Genomic DNA, 16,122 nt, shown 5'->3' with positions numbered 1-16,122 from the left:
AGTGGACAACGCTGGCTGCTCTGAACGCCTTCTTGGCTTTGCCTCATTTCCCAAGCATAAGAGTGAAAGCAAGAAAAGCCTAAAATGGAGATAACATGGAAGGAGCGTTAGAAGTCTAAACCCTAACTTCCATGCAGCTCGACTGAGATGGGATGAATCCCACCCACGATCCCCTCAACGCTGTAGCCCACAGGGACCTGTGGGCACCCTGGCCTTCGCTGAGACGAAAGCCTTCCAGGAGGGCAGCTTTTCCCTGGGAGGAGTCCGGAGAAGGTGGTTTCTGTGGCGCTCGGGCTGGGTTCTGGCGTTTCCGGGGCAGTGGGTTCCCGAGGTTCTCACTGGGACAATGGGTCACCCAGACACCATGCGAACACAAGTCCGCGTGCCCCTCACCCCTCCGCCTGAGAGAGGGCCCAGGGCTGTGGCCCCTCATAAGCCACCGGCCTTCATGGGATTCCCCTTTTTCCATTTTTGGCAGTGTTTTTCGGCTCACGACTCCTTGTTCTCTGACGCCGGTCAAGAAGCAGATGACAGGGAGTATGATGAGGATGAGGAAGGCACTTGGGGGACCACTGGGAAAATCCTGCTTTGCTCCTTTATCAGCATTTTGACTATCTGTCTTGTCTGCCACGCTTGTGTTCCCAGTAAGATATTACTTTATTTTGTGTTTTGTGCTGACACCTGGTGGCCCTTAGCAGAACCTTGCTGTGGGCCATGTTCAAAACTCTCCTACCTGCAAAGATTTCACAGCCTCAGAAGTTGCTGTTATACCGTTATTGTTATTATTTATAAATACTATAACCTCATGGGTTGATGTCACCATCGGTTGCAACGAGTGTTTAATCTTGAGGTATAGGGGATTGGTTATACTTCTCCCCGTACCCTTCCCCATCCTTTCTTTACTAGTTAAATATAATGAATGTGTTTGGTGTCCTAAAATGCAAAACCTCAATGTGATCCAATGGAGTGTGTGGTGCGTTATGAACTGCTACATGACTCAGACACATGAAATCCCGGGATGGCTCTGGAAAGCTGAAGATCTTGGTTTCCTAATTTTGCTGCTGGAAATTTAAGTCATCAATAAGTAGCTCCACTGTGGTCGGTGTTACGGCATTGGTGTGTAGCTGTGAATGTTCCAGAGATGATAAAATGAGGATCGTGATCCTAAAATGATGCTAGTGATGTTTATAAATACCGAGCAACGTCCTGAAATCCCTACTCATTCCTTACTCAGGGCGTTCCTAAGGTGCCTTGTGGATTAGGGACATGTAAATAATCTATTACTTACCAAAAATAATAGTTCAGTCACCAGCAATGCATAATGAATTGTGTTATAGGGAATTGCATGGGATTAACTTCCATAATTCAGGAGATGAGTTACGCATGGAGCCCCTCGCCATTTCAGTGCTACGGGTTTATCCCAAGATTGTGAGGAAAGAAACATTTCTATCCAAAGGTGCCCTGTGTAAAAGGAGCAGGATTTCCGAGGAGCATTGCCCTGTTGAAAGGCTCAGCAGAAATGCCAGCGACTTGAGTGCTCCCCCACACATAATATTTATACATTCTCCTAAGTAACAAAATCTGTATGATGTATCTTTTCCTAAAACAGATTCTCCAAAAAAGCCAAGAGAAAAGATTATCTTCTGACAAAAGGGTTAGCAATTCAAAAGGTAAATATGAGTTTTATAAGGCTATGCATAGGGTTCAAAAAAATGGTGCAGAAAATGCCGGGGGCCCATGTGAGAGTGCAGGCGGAGATGCAGAACTGCTGAGAGGGCAGAGGAGACAAGCAGGGCAGCAGGAGCACAAGGAAAGCTCAGGCCAGCGTTGGTCTTTTCCCCTTTCCAGTCTCTCTTGCTCCCCTTGAACAGTCCCTTTCATGGCAGTCTGGTGAATTGTCCAGAATTTATTTTGAGCCACACAATACCACAGGACAGGAGACAAGTGGGGCCACAGACTGTGGGCTCAGGGTTGGACATGTTCTATGTGCATGGCAATGACTAATGGCTAAGGAGAGGGTGTCTCTTCCTTCATAACCCTCATCCTTGCCATGCCATGATGAGAACCTACTTTGCTGTATGTTGGTTGCAAGAACTTTTTTCAGATGGGAGGAACAACAGAGGATCCAAATTTTACAGAAAATGACCTCCTCCATCTCATCTTGATGGATTTTGAGGCATTTCTAGTTGGAAAGGGGGCAGGTCACATCTGTTCTGGCCCCATGCCAAAGAGCACAGGCCGCATAGGCAGGCTATCTATAATTACAGTGGTAAGAGTGGCAATTTTAAGGAATGGGGCAAATTGAACACAGTTTGGTTATGCAAGATTCATGCAACCTTTCACTTGTTACGGTGTCATTATGGTCTATTCATGATTCACTGCAAAATACCATGTCCTCTCGGCATTGTGCATAGTGTCCCCCACTCTGCCTGCGTTAATGTGCTCGGGCCCTGAGAGCGCTAACTGCCCTGACCAGCCTCATGTGGGTCCCCCACCCACGTACGCGTGACCCATTGGCCCAAGAGTTGGTTTTAAGCTGAGGCTCTCAGCCCTGACCTTTGCGTGAGCTATGGCGGGTGTATGGCACACTTGGTCTCGTATCTCCCGGCCTTGCCAGTGTGACTTCCTGGCTTGACTTTGGACTAGCCTGGTGATGTGGACTGTGGCTGTCCCTGGTTAATGTCACCAGACCTGCTCTGCTCCTCTTGTTTGGGTCCTGTGGGACTGCACGGCTTGTTGGTAAGGTCTGTGCCCCGCCTGCCTTGCTGTCTGTCACCTTTGGTTTCTGGCTTGTGGCTGTGCTGCACCCCTGTTCTTGCTGCTCCATGACTTGCTCAGGCTGTTTTGAGCCCTGAGCTGAGCACTGCGGAGCCTGACTCTCCGCCTGCACAGGACCTTGCCCCAGAGCTTACCCTGTGGTTCAAGGCTGACCTCCAAACCCTGAAGGACATTATGATCAGCCTACAGAGGGAGGTCACAGCCCTGTGGACTTCTGTAACACCCCCTGCAACACTCCCCTCAGCCCTTCAGTGGGGATTAGGAGAGAGCACAAGGCTTTGAGTTTAAATGCAGTGCCCGTGTCAGTGGGTGGAGGCCCCAAATGAGGCTGGTCAGGGTGATCAGAGTCTGTTGGTGTACTCTGGGCACTGACATAATGTTTGGTGGGATAACTTGGCAGCCTCCAAATCCATGTGGAATGCAGCATGAGTAATGAAATGAGCTATAATTTTGCCCTAAACTAGGTCCCTCCTTCCTGCTTTAAGAGAATGAATCAACAGGAGGTTGTGGACAGTCTATCAGTTCTTTACAAAACTTTGGAGGATATAAGCGACATTGTCCTGTGTTTGGACAGATTTGTCTTCTGTTGGAGTTATTGTAGTGCTAGAAGCAGGGAATTCTCATGATGGTTTGTCTTCTGGGAGAAACTCCTGCCATCTGATTCATTTTGAGGGGAATGGAGACTCCTTGTTTCCCAAGGACTGGAATAGGTTGAACCTCAAAGACCATAATTATTTGGAAGACTTGAATCTAGTTGGAAGGGGACACAGGGCCCATTTTTATCTGCCTTCCCGGCCTTGTGAATCTTTGCTGCAGTGTCACAAGTCAATTATTAGACATGATGGGGGTCCCTGGCTGTGTCTGCACTGTGGAGAAGCCTGTTCATGGCATTTCCCACCAGAAGCTGTTGTGGGTGGGAGAAGAGGTGTATTCCTGCATGTCCCTAGGACTGAATATTGCAGAGTGTATGCTCTCCATGGTGTGCCCCCAAGGTACCACCATCACAGGATGACTAATTTTTATGTGCCAAAACAAGCAGAATCCATGCTGAAGGCCCCCTCTGTTCCCAAAAACAAGGGCCTGGCCTTTAGAGAGAGACGTATTTGGAGCTGACTGTGATTGCACTACAAGAAGCCACTGCCCTAACTGCGGAAGGGGCAGCTTAGGAGTGGCTGTTGGGGGAGGCTCTTCAGGGAGGTGCTGACATATTTTTAGAACGATATGGGTGAGGTCTTTATTAATGAGGATTGTCAGTTTTCCTTTCCTCAGCCTTCCTCCCCTAGATTTTCAAAGGTGTTAGGGTTGAAGGTGTGGCTCCCTGGAATTGAAGCCAGAGGCTGATTACAGCGTAGAAGTGATCACTGTCTCTGTTTGGTATTAGTTCCTAAGAGCCCTGTCTGCATGTATTACAGCAGGTTCAGCAGCTGGCTCTCCCGCAGTAAAATTTTTAATGGCACAAAGTATATCCAACAGCCCTATGACTCTACCCTTCCTTCTGGGGCAATTGCAGCTGGGTACTCCCAGGACAAAAGGCAAGAGAGACAGTTCCCAAAGCTCAGCCAGGAGACTGCCTGTTGCCATCGTTCCTTGGGCATGGACAGCATCGATGAAAATATCTCGGCACCTGTATGGAAGGAGAATGAGGCAGAGACCATCCTCCCTGTAGCACAATGTAGACAGAGAACAGCAGAAGAGCAAAGAGACACAGAGAACTACTGGATCAGGGACCAGCCCTGCCCTCATTGTAAAGCTGAGAGGACCAGGCAATGGCTGTCCCAGCACTTCTCTAAACCTGTCTCGCCTCCCCCTGGGACAGACACTTCATTAGAAGAGGACTTCTACCAAGGAATCAATCTGTGACTTGCTTTCATGAGAATTTTATTGCAGCCTTATTTTTACTTAAAGCCCAGGAAAGGCTGGCTGGATCTGTATGAAACCTCAGCAGCTGAGGATTGTGGGGGACACTATGCTTCAATAGAAAACAAATTTAAATCATCTAACTTCTGCCTAGAAGTGCATAATTTATACATAAGAGTGTATATATAGCATTCCATAGGCACAGTCTGTTAAAGACAGCTTGTTCTGTGGCAGGCAGGAACCAGAGCTCATTCTTCAACGTAGTCACTCAGATTAATCGAATATTTTAGCCAGTGTGAGATTTTTCTGCTGGCTGCCTCTTTGTAACAAGGAGTGGGTTACTAGAAAACTGTAGTAGGAGAAATATTAGCATGGGAAAACCCATGGCCAAGAGTCTACTGGTAGAGCTCCACTGCACCCCGCTGAGAGTTAGGACATCCTTCAGTTTGACACTCATTTTCTTCTACCTAGAAAAAAACTTTACTACAATGCCAAGGAGCTTTGTGGGCAAAGCTTTGAAAGCAGCTCCTCTGTGTCAGTTCTGAATGTGTCAGTGGAAATATTTTGAGGTGAGATCAGCCTCCTATCTGTTGATTACTTTGAAAGCTTTGATACATGTGTGAATTCAGTCACATGGAGTTCAGATACATTTTATCTGAAGGAGGATTTCCTAACAAGTGCTTTGCTAGATCGATCTGCTGTTTCCATCAAACATGAAGCTGATTTTGGTCTTCAGTGCCCTCTTTGGGGCTGCCTTGTGCCTGGAAACATTTGTTGGGTGAGTTATACTTCTGTAGAAGACCTTTCTTTTCAAGACCACATTTTTCAGTTACTCCTTTTTTTTCATTACCTTCACTTTACAAAATCTGTTTGGGGCATATTCTTTTCTTCTCAGAACTAACTTGTCTCCAAAATGTGTTAACTTAGCTCTTTTGTGCATCTCAAATTGCTTGGAGGTGATGGGAATCTGGCTAAGCAGTTCTACCAAAAAGTATCATAGGCTTAATACTACACTAAATCATACAATATAATTAAGCCACTAGGAAGTTGGTGGTTTTGATACTTCAAGATTTGAATGAATCCTCCTCTTTAGCTTGATCTGGGTTTTCCAAGGAGATGGGTCTAGCTGCAAAGTTAAATTCATCTTAAATTCATGTTCACCCAAGGCTCTTTTCAGCTTCTGGTAGAGCTACGGAGCAGCCTCAAAGCCTAGGTCTGGATCTGAACCTCACTACAAAGCCTGAATATCCAGCCTAACAGATCTTGTCCAGAAAATGCCAGAAGATCACAACCTGGCTTCATATCCAGACAAGTCCAGGAGTTGGTGTTTGAGATTCAGGGTTTAAATTCTTTCTCACAGACCTTTGAATGCTTTGAGTTATGAGTAATCCCAAAAGATAAAAAGTGAAGCTCATTTGAAGCTTTCATGATAACATGACTTTAAACATTGGCCAGAAAAGAAATTCAGGAGTCCCACTAAGACTTCTATTTATGCTGTTTTGCTTCTGCAGAGAGTGTGATTTTATGTACCTGAGTGATTCTGTGGTATCTCTCCAAAAAGTTTTATTTCCACTTCTGCTTTTAATACATTTGCCTGAAAATTTACTCAAAATTATGTGCAGAACTACTCCAGGGAGATTCATGATCCTAGAACTGGACTTTCAATAAAAGTCAGACTCTGTACACAGCTTCTGCCTCAATAAATGTTGTTCCTTCCAGTCCTGAAATTTCACAAACCTCAGGCTTGGATCGTTATTCAAGTGAAAGATTACTAGCTTCTCATTATTTTTGGAGATTCTTATTTCCCTTTAAATGTTTAATCCTCTTCAGAGCCTTGCTAAGCAATTAGAATCATTATTTCCAACCATTATGTTCTAAACTTTTATCTGTATGTTGCATCACAAAATATCTCCTTTAGGTTTCTTTCCCCACAGCCTTACTGAGCACATAAGAACCTTAATAAAAGATGATAAAAAATCCCAAAAAACTAATAGACACTTCCTGGGATATAGCGAGTGAACAGTAGATTCTAATGAATAAATATCTGTATATTAAAATGTAAGGATTAAGAACAAGAGATATAAATTTAGTTTACTAAATTGACTCTAGAGCTTGTTAAGACTAGGGGATACTATCGTGATCATTTAATCTGGTCTCCAGCATAATATAGACTGGTTTCTCTTGAACTCATTCCTGCATCCCATCTAGTAGTGGTAGTTACTGAGCCCTATGTCTTAAAAGAAGAATCCAGTCTGGAAATGGAAGCTTACAGTGCTGGAGAATCCAGCAATAACTGAAAAGTTATTGCCATGGTAAAGTACTTCTGTTTGTTTGACTTGGTCCAATAGAAGAATCTCATGCCTCAGCTGGCCAGACAGAAGAACCTGGTGTTATCAAGTGTCTCTTCTCAGCAATTGTGTTCACACCAGTAAATAAACACAACTGAGCTAATATGCTAAGTCCTAGCCTTAATACAGCTAAGGATCACACTGGTGCTTTTCGCCATGGCGTTGATCCCAGACTGTGCTTCCAGCTGATTATTAGCGTGGCTCCCAAGTTTCCTTCTGAATCCCTGCTGGTTCCTCAAATTAGGATCTCCTATCTCATGACCATTGTGTATGTTTGTTGTTCCCAGATCCTTTTGTTATTTCATAGAATCATTGGTTGGAAGGGACCTCTGGAGCTCTTTAGTCCAATCTCCTGCTCAGAGCAGAACTGGGAGCTGTTGTCCCTTGTTGCTATCATCTGCCCCTACCAAGAAGAGCTTGGCTCTGTCATTTCTCCAACTCCCCTTCAAGTAGTTGTAGGCTGCAGCTAGGTCACCCTGCCCTTATCCTCCTCTTCATTAGCCTGAACAAGCCCAGATTCATCAACCTCTCTGCACAGTACTGTTTCCTTGCACCCATTTTACCAAGCAGCCTGGGTCACCTTGTGTTTGGATGTGATACATCTGTCTTAAAGAGGTCTAAAAAGTGCAATGTCTAGTCTAAGTTAATTGCTGAGGTTACCTCTGTAACCAGTGGAGGGAGGTCCTTTCAGAAGGTGATTCATTCCACCCGTCTGTCTGGAATGGTACAAGCCACCCTCTGATGGTGTCAGCTTCTGGTAACAGAGGGAAGTTAGTTGACAGTCTTTGCCTAAACAACTAAAGAAAGGTGAGATGAATCCCATATTTAGTGTCTGCTCTTTTTTATAGCATACTCCCCAAACATATGCAAACTCAACCAGAATTTTTTTTGCAAGTTGTTGACAAAAATAATAAATAAATGCAAGAGCGATCCTTGTAACCAATTAAAAACTCAGCCACTTGATGTCTTGTTTCCAGTGAAACCTTAGGAACTGCCATTTAACTAGTCATTAATCTGAGGCACATGTAGCAGGTTGGATCTGCAGGTTGTTCGTCAAACTCTTGGGTAGCACTAAGTCAATTGCATTAGAGAAGTCTATACTCATTGTATCGATACAGGTGACTTTTCTCCAAATCCATAATCCTAATAACAAGCTAGTTCAACAAGGTCTTTTCTCAAGACTGTTTCTGAAGGCTTATTGATTTACTGCAGACACCAGGTTCTCCGAATCAAGGCAAGCAATGAGGAACAGATTGAAAAATTGCAGCTTTTGGAAACACTGGAACATCTTCAGGTGTGTTATTACCATTGAGGCATTTGTTAACACTTCAGACCATGGGTTCATCGGGGTAGGACTTTACATCATGTTGGGAAGATTTTCACCATAATGTGGCAGCTGCCATAAATAAATAGCTGTCACAGTAGTTGGTGTTTGATCTATAAGTTCTAGCACCAGCCTGGCAGTCAGGAGTGCCTGCATTCAAATTCCCTCTCGGCTGGGTTTACGATCATGTTTGAACTGATCTGCTCTAAACCTTAGTATCAAAACACCTGTTTTTAAAATGGGGGTGCTGATATTTCTGTATTTGTCTCCAAGAGTGGTGGGAGGAATTTATTAGTTAGAGTCTATATCATATTGAAACAGGAAAGCACACTATAAAATTCTAGGTATTAGAGTTCTTATTGCCATTACTGAGAATTTTTATTTTAATTTTCTTTAAAAATATTGGTTTGAAAAATATATAAACCAAAATTTAAAAAGTTGTACCAATGGAGAAATAAAAGCAGTGTTTCACATTACCTAATAATGGAGCTTTTTTTGAAACTATGACTGGTAAAAAGGAGGACAATAAAATAATCATAATAGAAGACTAAAATCTCCTCCTGCTTATACAACTGAAGCTCTGAAGTCAGTAAAAATGCTGACTTTAACCTCCCTCTGGATCTTTTTTTCTTTCCCAAGTTGATCACACCAGCTGGTACAAGATTGTGGTGAGGCCAAGCTGAAGAATGGGATGTGCTGTAAGCATGGCGTGGCACGATGAGGCTGGAGTTGTACAACTTGGGAGAAATTAGTGTTTCTAGAGCTTCAGGGAAGCTGTTTGCAGAGCGTGCTTTCTCAAAACAAATCCCTTTTCCTTCTTTTCAGCTGAATTTCTGGTTAAACCCCTCGACCCCTGCTCACCCTGTGGATGTCCGAGTCCCGTTTAACAGCCTCCAAGCCATCAAAGTCTTCCTGGAGTCCAACAACATTGAGTATTCTATCCTGATTGAACACCTCCAGGTAGACAATGCTATGGGCATATGATTAGCTTCTATAGCCAGTGGAAACAAATAGCCGTTCATGATCTGGCCTCTTTCATTAATCCATGCACTGTTCTATATTCTGCTTTCCATGAGGACTTCTTTCCCTTCCTTTGCTTTTGTAGACTGTGGATTAAGTTACTGTTTCCCCAGAGATGGTCTGTGGACCACTGATGCCCTGGGAAGCTGTGGAGATCACTCTGCAGATGCTCTCTGAAACCATTCTGAACAGTGACAATATTAAACTCATTCGTTCCATAGGGCTATTCTGATAAGTGAAATTTTGTGTGATCTTTTGCGGTCAGAAGTTTGGGAATCAGTGCAGCAAGTTATCCGTAATTCAGTAAGGTGGGATATGAACGGCTCTGGGCATCATAACGCAAAAGAACTGTACCACACAGCATGAAGGCAAAAATCACACTCTTGGGCACTAATCTAGTATTGCTTCATGAGCGGTAATTCCAAGACGTTATCTAAAAATTAACTTAGCAGAAACACTGCCCTTTTCCAAGCTTTCCAACACTAATCTTGTTCATCTTAACAAGTGTTTAAAATTTAATACTGACCATTTAAATACCAGTGATCTTGCCTTCTTCGCTACAGCTAAGTCCAGCAGAAACATCAGTTTGCTCCGTAGCTGTGTGAAGCTTGGGACTGTGTCCAGAGCCAGTACACAGTGGCACCAACTCGTTGTTTGAGGTGAACATTGGGTGAGAAGTCTGCCAAGCAAGCAGGCATTCCTCCACATTTGAATGGCTTGTTCTAGGTCATACTAGATGAAGAAAAGCAGGATATGGCCAACAGCCAACAACGGGACTGCAGCAGCAGCACTTTCAACTATGGAAGTTGCCATTCTTTAGCTTCGGTAAGTAACTTGAATCCAACTTTTGGGGAAGGTGATTCTTATTTCTGGCTTTTTTTCACTATCTTTTCAATCAAATCCTATACTAGAACCTAAAATTCCTTTCTGGCTTCTTCTGGTACAGGGTTTTGTTTTTAAATGGATTTTTTTTGAGGTCAGCATAGTGGGACAGCACTCTCCATCACAGAGTGTTGCAACAGGCCAATGTTGGTCACACTTTTTCTTAAAATTTTGGTCAGAGCTCTATCAAAATACTTCCTTCTGACCCCTCAGAGATACTTCAGAGGAGAGTGAGAAATAAATAAATCTTGAAATAGAGAAAAACAGGAAAGCTGCAGCCATCAAGCAGAGCAGAGGATAAGGTATTTTTACTATCAGGAAGTTCTTTAAGTGTATTTTGAACTTGTTCTTGGAATAAGTGGATCTTGAAGATATGGCAGTATTTCTCCCTGCATCTGAGAAGCTGGGAAATGGTGCTGACCACACTAACATAGGGTGAGCTGGGGCTTTGGAGAGGCCGTACGAATACAGGCAGCGGGGGACGAAGTGCATTTCACCAGATCCTACAGAACTCACCAGATCCTACAATTGTTCTGGGCAGCATAATACACAGATGGAATATAAGTGTCATCCTGACTTTTAATTTTAGATTTATGAAGAACTGGATAATCTTGCATATGAGCATAGCAGCATTGTCAGTAAGCTAAAGATTGGGGAATCCTATGAAAAGCAGCCTTTGTATGTGCTCAAGGTATGGTTCTCATGTATATAACATATTAAAGAGTGTATGTCTGTGTGTAAATATATATGCGTGTATACATACATATATACATATGTATGAATATATATATACACACATATACTGCTATACAATTATTTTAGATTGTATTATATTATAGATATGGTACAATTCAGTCCCAAGCATCCCAGTTTATATGGGATGTTTGAGTAAGAAATGTCAGTAAGAGTTTTACAAGTTTCTGTTTTATTTTACAGTTCAGCCCTGGAGGAACCAACTGTTCTGCAATCTGGATTGACGCTGGTATCCATTCCCGAGAGTGGGTTACCCAAGCAAGTGCAATATGGATAGCTAAAAAGATCACTTCAGCAGGGATTGATTTTCTTTTGTCTGGGGAATGCCATTGACTATTTCAAAGTATATCTACTGCACCTGTATGTACTTAACCAGGTCTGCTGCCTCTGCTTCACCTGTCTTAAAATACAGCTGACTCCAGCCAGAATATGGCAACTATTTAGACACAGAACTGAAATATTAAAACAGCAGGGAAAAGTTTAGGTAGGCAAAATGTAATAGCCCAGGTGGAATTGTTGAGGACTCCAGGGCTGATAGCTTTACGAGTGACTGAGGACTTTCAAAAAATTAAGATTAGTTTGAAAAAATTATTGTTAGTTTGCTACTTCAGTCTGCAGATGCAGAGGAGTGCTGTGTGGTTAATTTTCACAAAAGTTCTAAAAAATCCCAGCTCTGTTCAGACGAGCATTTAAATTCCACTGAAAATGAGTAAGCCACCAGAGAAGTGCAGCATAATTATAGATTCTCCAACTGGGCCAATTCATCTCAATCCTAGTGCTAGCTTTGGTGCGTTCTCGGGGACTTGCAGGAGAAAAATTTGTTGCCTTCTTCCATTAAATTGCTGTCTTCTGCATAAAATAGTAGAACAGATTCATTACTCTCTCCAAGCCACAGGTTTAAGAAGGAGTGTAAACATGAGGGAAGGAAATATGCTGATCATCATGGTGTGCCATCCTTTATCTCTGCTTAGATTGCTTCCGACTATGGCAGTGATGCATTCATCACCTCTCTGCTGGAAAAAATGGATGTTTTCCTGCTGGCAGTCACAAACCCTGATGGATGTGAATTCACTCATACCAAAGTGAGTAAGCACACTGCCTCTAAGCTGATTTAGAAAGCTGTCATGCTCTTCCAAGCCAACAATAAATGTGAGGGAAGTAGGTTGCAAAAGTCCATTTGTTAATGTTGTAACAAGGAAATGCAAAAGAGTCAGGCAGCCAAAGACACTGGCTGCTTGTCTAATCCATCTTTCTTCACTGTAAATTCACCAGCCCGTTGATTGTTTCCATTGGCGCATCTTGGCAGTTAGCCCATCAGAAGTGATCCTGGGCTTGCTCCTAGGATCACTTCCTAGTGAACGGTAACTATTTCTGGGTGGTAGGTGTAATGCAAGCCCTGAGCTTTGTTCCTTTGCAAAGCCACAGTGTTGCTTTGTTTTAGAATCGCATGTGACGGAAGACACGCTCCAAGATTCAAGGCAGTCTGTGTGTTGGAGCTGATCCAAGCAGGAACTGGGATGCAGGATTTGGAGGTAGGAACAAAGTTTCTGGATTCTGGCTGTCACTAAGAAGAAGGTTCCCTTTCACACTCCTGGATCCTGTTACATGGGAACAACAATTTTCTTAACATAAGGGATTCAGAAAGCAAATGGTCAAATATAATAGTAGCTGCCTTTTGTAAAGATGATTTCTTACTGACTAGTTGCCAAAGAGCTGAAGATGAGAGAAGTAACCTATACCTTCTAGCAATAAGTCTCTTCAGCATTCATACTCCAGGCTTTGCTGAAGACCTGTTGCTAGGAATCGCACAACTTTGTGTTGGTCTCCTTTGTCCTTCCCTGAACACTAGTTCTTACTTTGCTCTCCTTTTGTACCAACCTGGAGCCAGTAGTAATCCCTGCTCTGACTCTTACTGTGGGCCCAGTGCCAACTTGGAGGTGGAAGTAAAATCTATGGTAGATTTTATTAAGAATCATGGAAAGATCCTGGCCTTCCTCACCCTCCACAGTTACTCTCAGCTCTTGATGTATCCCTATGGCTATAAATGCACTGAACCAGCAGACTATGAGGAGCTGGTGATGTTATGGAAATTAGGCTTGTCGGCCACCATAACAGGGCTCGACCCTAGGTTCCCGCAGAAAAATTTCAGAGCCAAATCAAAACAAATTAAATAATTAAATATTAATGATGTGCGTGCAGTAATTACAGCTCGAGCTGGGTGCATCCGAAGAGGGACCCTAACATAAACAAATCCTGGGCAATTATAGTTTTTTCAGCTTACATTTCCCACCCCTCACGTGGTAGTTAGACCAATAGTAATTTTTTGGTCTGCGGTCTCCTGCTCCTCATTGGGTCTCATCATCATTCTGAGGTAAGCTGTTTTTCTCCTTATTTTTGTTTTTTGCAGTCTCTGCTGATGGTTGTACCTCTGTTTTTGTGGGGTCTTACTGTTGTGTCTCAAGGTCCTGAGGAGGAGGTGATTCTAAATCATAACAATTAACACTGCCCCAGCAGTGAGCTAAGGCTTTGCCCCTCAAGGTCCTAATGCCCTGCACTGGTCTTATTGCAAAGCCTTGACACCTTCCCTTTCGGAGTATGAGACGCAGGAATGCAGACTGCTTGTAACTTCCTTATCTTCCTAGCTTGAACCAGCTCTGAGGCCCTTGTCTTACTGGACTAAGTAAAAGTTCATTATTTTATCTAAGTGCGGCCTAAGGCTTCAGCATATTTAGCTACTCATGCTAAGCAAGTCTTATATAAGTTGTGCTAAGCGTCTACCTCTAGACAGTTTCAGTTCGCTATTCTTTAACAGGTGAGACACATTGACTCAACTCTATCTTCCTCTGTCCTTCCAGCTGGCTTTCCATACTTGAGTTTTATAGTGAGACAGCAGGATAAATGGACTGAATTCAGCCATCCTATCGTAACGGTAACCATCCATGGGAGCGAATGGGAGCTGTTGCAATGCAATGCCTTTAAAAGAGAAGTCTGGGTCATATACAAACACATGCCATTGCCACTCATTATCAGCCCTGTTCACTCACTCTGAGGCTGCTCCACATTTCCTTCTTTAGCTTAAATGTCAGTATTGATATCTTTGAGGGGATATGAATCATACCATCATAGGACAGTTTAGACCTGGAAGCTTCTGGTCCAACTCTCTGCTCAAAGCAAGCCAGCTTTGAAGTCAGTGGCAGCTTCAAAGTTAGATGAGGCTGCTTAGAGCCTTGTCTGTCTGAGTTTTGAATGTTGCTGGAGACATAGATTCCACAGTTTCTTTGGGCCCATTCTGAAGTTTTCCATGCTCATGGGCATTTTCTTGTTCCTAATATCTCAGTGGAATTTCCTGTGGGGCATTTTGTTTGTTGCCCCTTGTCCTTTTGCTGTACACCTCCAAGAAGAGTCTGTCTGTGTTTTTTCCTACAACCACACATTACAGAGCTGAAGTGAGCACAAGGTGACCACTAAGTATTGGAAGATCTCTGACTGCCTTGGGGTTTTCTTGCATCTTCTGAACCTTCTAGTGACAAGACAGTGAGTGAGATGAAACATCAGGTGATTTGATATGGAAGCTTTTATATTAATTTGCCTGTAATATCACCCCCTCAAAATATTGTGGAAGGTGTGATTGCTGTCACTAGTATCCAGTAATGAAGAAATTCATTCATTTGGCACAGCTGGTTTTGGGCAGAGTGAAAGTAGGTTGCAAACCAGTTTGGAGACTTCCCTAAATAGGGTTCAGGATGGTGAAATCTGAATATTTAGTGTCACTAAGCATGGCTACTTTCTGACTCTTCCTTCATCCTCTGCTCCCCAGGATACCTTGGGGCAAGCTGCTGCCAGTTCCATCCATTCCCTGTATGGCACCACCTATAAAGTGGGGAGCATTTGCTGTACTATCTGTGAGTATTTCGCCATTCTGAGCTTTATGGGCTATCCCGGGGAAACATGCCACGCTCTCGTCTCCCCCCAAGTTCTCTGACCCACCTGGTCCTTCTTGGAAGCAGTGTTGCTTCAGCAGTGACACCACCAGTCAGATGTTGCCAGCTGAGTGTTCACGTGAAAGCCTAATACTTGTCCCTCACAAATATTACCATGGCAAGGCTCTCTTCAGGATAGCATCATCTCAATGCCATATGCCCCAAACCAAGAATGCTTTCACATACTTGGGTATGGCCTGATCCTGAGAAATTCCCAGCATATCAGCACAAATTGGCTATGGCAGCTGAGAGTGCTGCATGGAAGCATAACCCAGACCAACCCTCCATTCCCAGATCGACCCTCCGTTCATCCCTTGTGGCTCTTTCTCCCTTTCTTTTTCAGACCAAGCCAGTGGAGGCAGCACTGACTGGAGCTACGATTATGGCATCAAATACTCTCTTGCCCTTAAGCTGCGAGAGACAGGTAAGTACGGTTTCCTTCTGCCAGCCAGCCAAATCATCCCAACTGCAGAGGAGACCTGGCTGGGTCTGAAGACGATCGTGGAGCATGTGCGAGACAATCCATACTAAAAGTCAGGATGGGAATCAACCGTCTAAATTCTCCTCCCTTGACATGCTCGAGACAATTGTAACTGTGTGGCATATGGCTGAATAAAAAGCTTGTGTGTGTTCCTCCTGCAGCAATATGTGTCTGTATATAAAGAGCATTTCATGCATATCTTTTGGGCTCTCTGCATTTGTGTTTGCATGGTAGACTCCTTGCAAGGCGTTACAGATTTTAGGCCCCAGTCAAAACTCTGTGGCAGGCCCTGTTGCAGTCTGCCTCAACAAGACGCAGTAGGAGCTGTGATGGAAGGAGGATGGAAGATGTGACTGCTCCTGTGACTAACTACTACTGAGATTTTACAAATGACCTGCAGTTAGAAAAAGAAAACAGGCCTTTTCCCACCTAGCTGAAGAGGTCATCATCCAAGGGGTCTTCCACCAGTGCAGAGGCTGAGGAGAGAATTAGAGTCTTAGAGAATTTGAATTTACTGGTATAGACAGACTGTGAAACTGCTGCACCATGAGTCACTTTTGCAGTTCCTCCTTTGGATGATGTGCTTGAACTATTTTCAAAGCCGATTCTGCAGATCTGGCACCGTCTTCTCATCTCTTGCAGGAGCAGTGGTCAACACGTTGCGGGGGGAGAGGGTGGGGTTGGCTAAAAAAGCCTTTG

The 16,122-nt window shown here is 43.7% G+C and overlaps 1 long non-coding RNA gene and 1 pseudogene across 1 annotated transcript in view; one reads left to right on the top strand and one right to left on the bottom strand.

The window, feature by feature from the left end:
- Positions 1-16,122, bottom strand: part of LOC135330517 (uncharacterized) — a 140,039-nt gene that overhangs the window by 75,318 nt on the left and 48,599 nt on the right. The window lies entirely within an intron of this gene.
- On the top strand, positions 5,329-15,582 carry LOC135330516 (carboxypeptidase A2-like; annotated as a pseudogene).

The sequence above is a fragment of the Dromaius novaehollandiae genome, chromosome 21 (assembly GCF_036370855.1).
Source record: "Dromaius novaehollandiae isolate bDroNov1 chromosome 21, bDroNov1.hap1, whole genome shotgun sequence".
Classification (NCBI taxonomy): domain Eukaryota; kingdom Metazoa; phylum Chordata; class Aves; order Casuariiformes; family Dromaiidae; genus Dromaius; species Dromaius novaehollandiae.
This window is presented reverse-complemented; position numbering and strand designations above follow the sequence as displayed.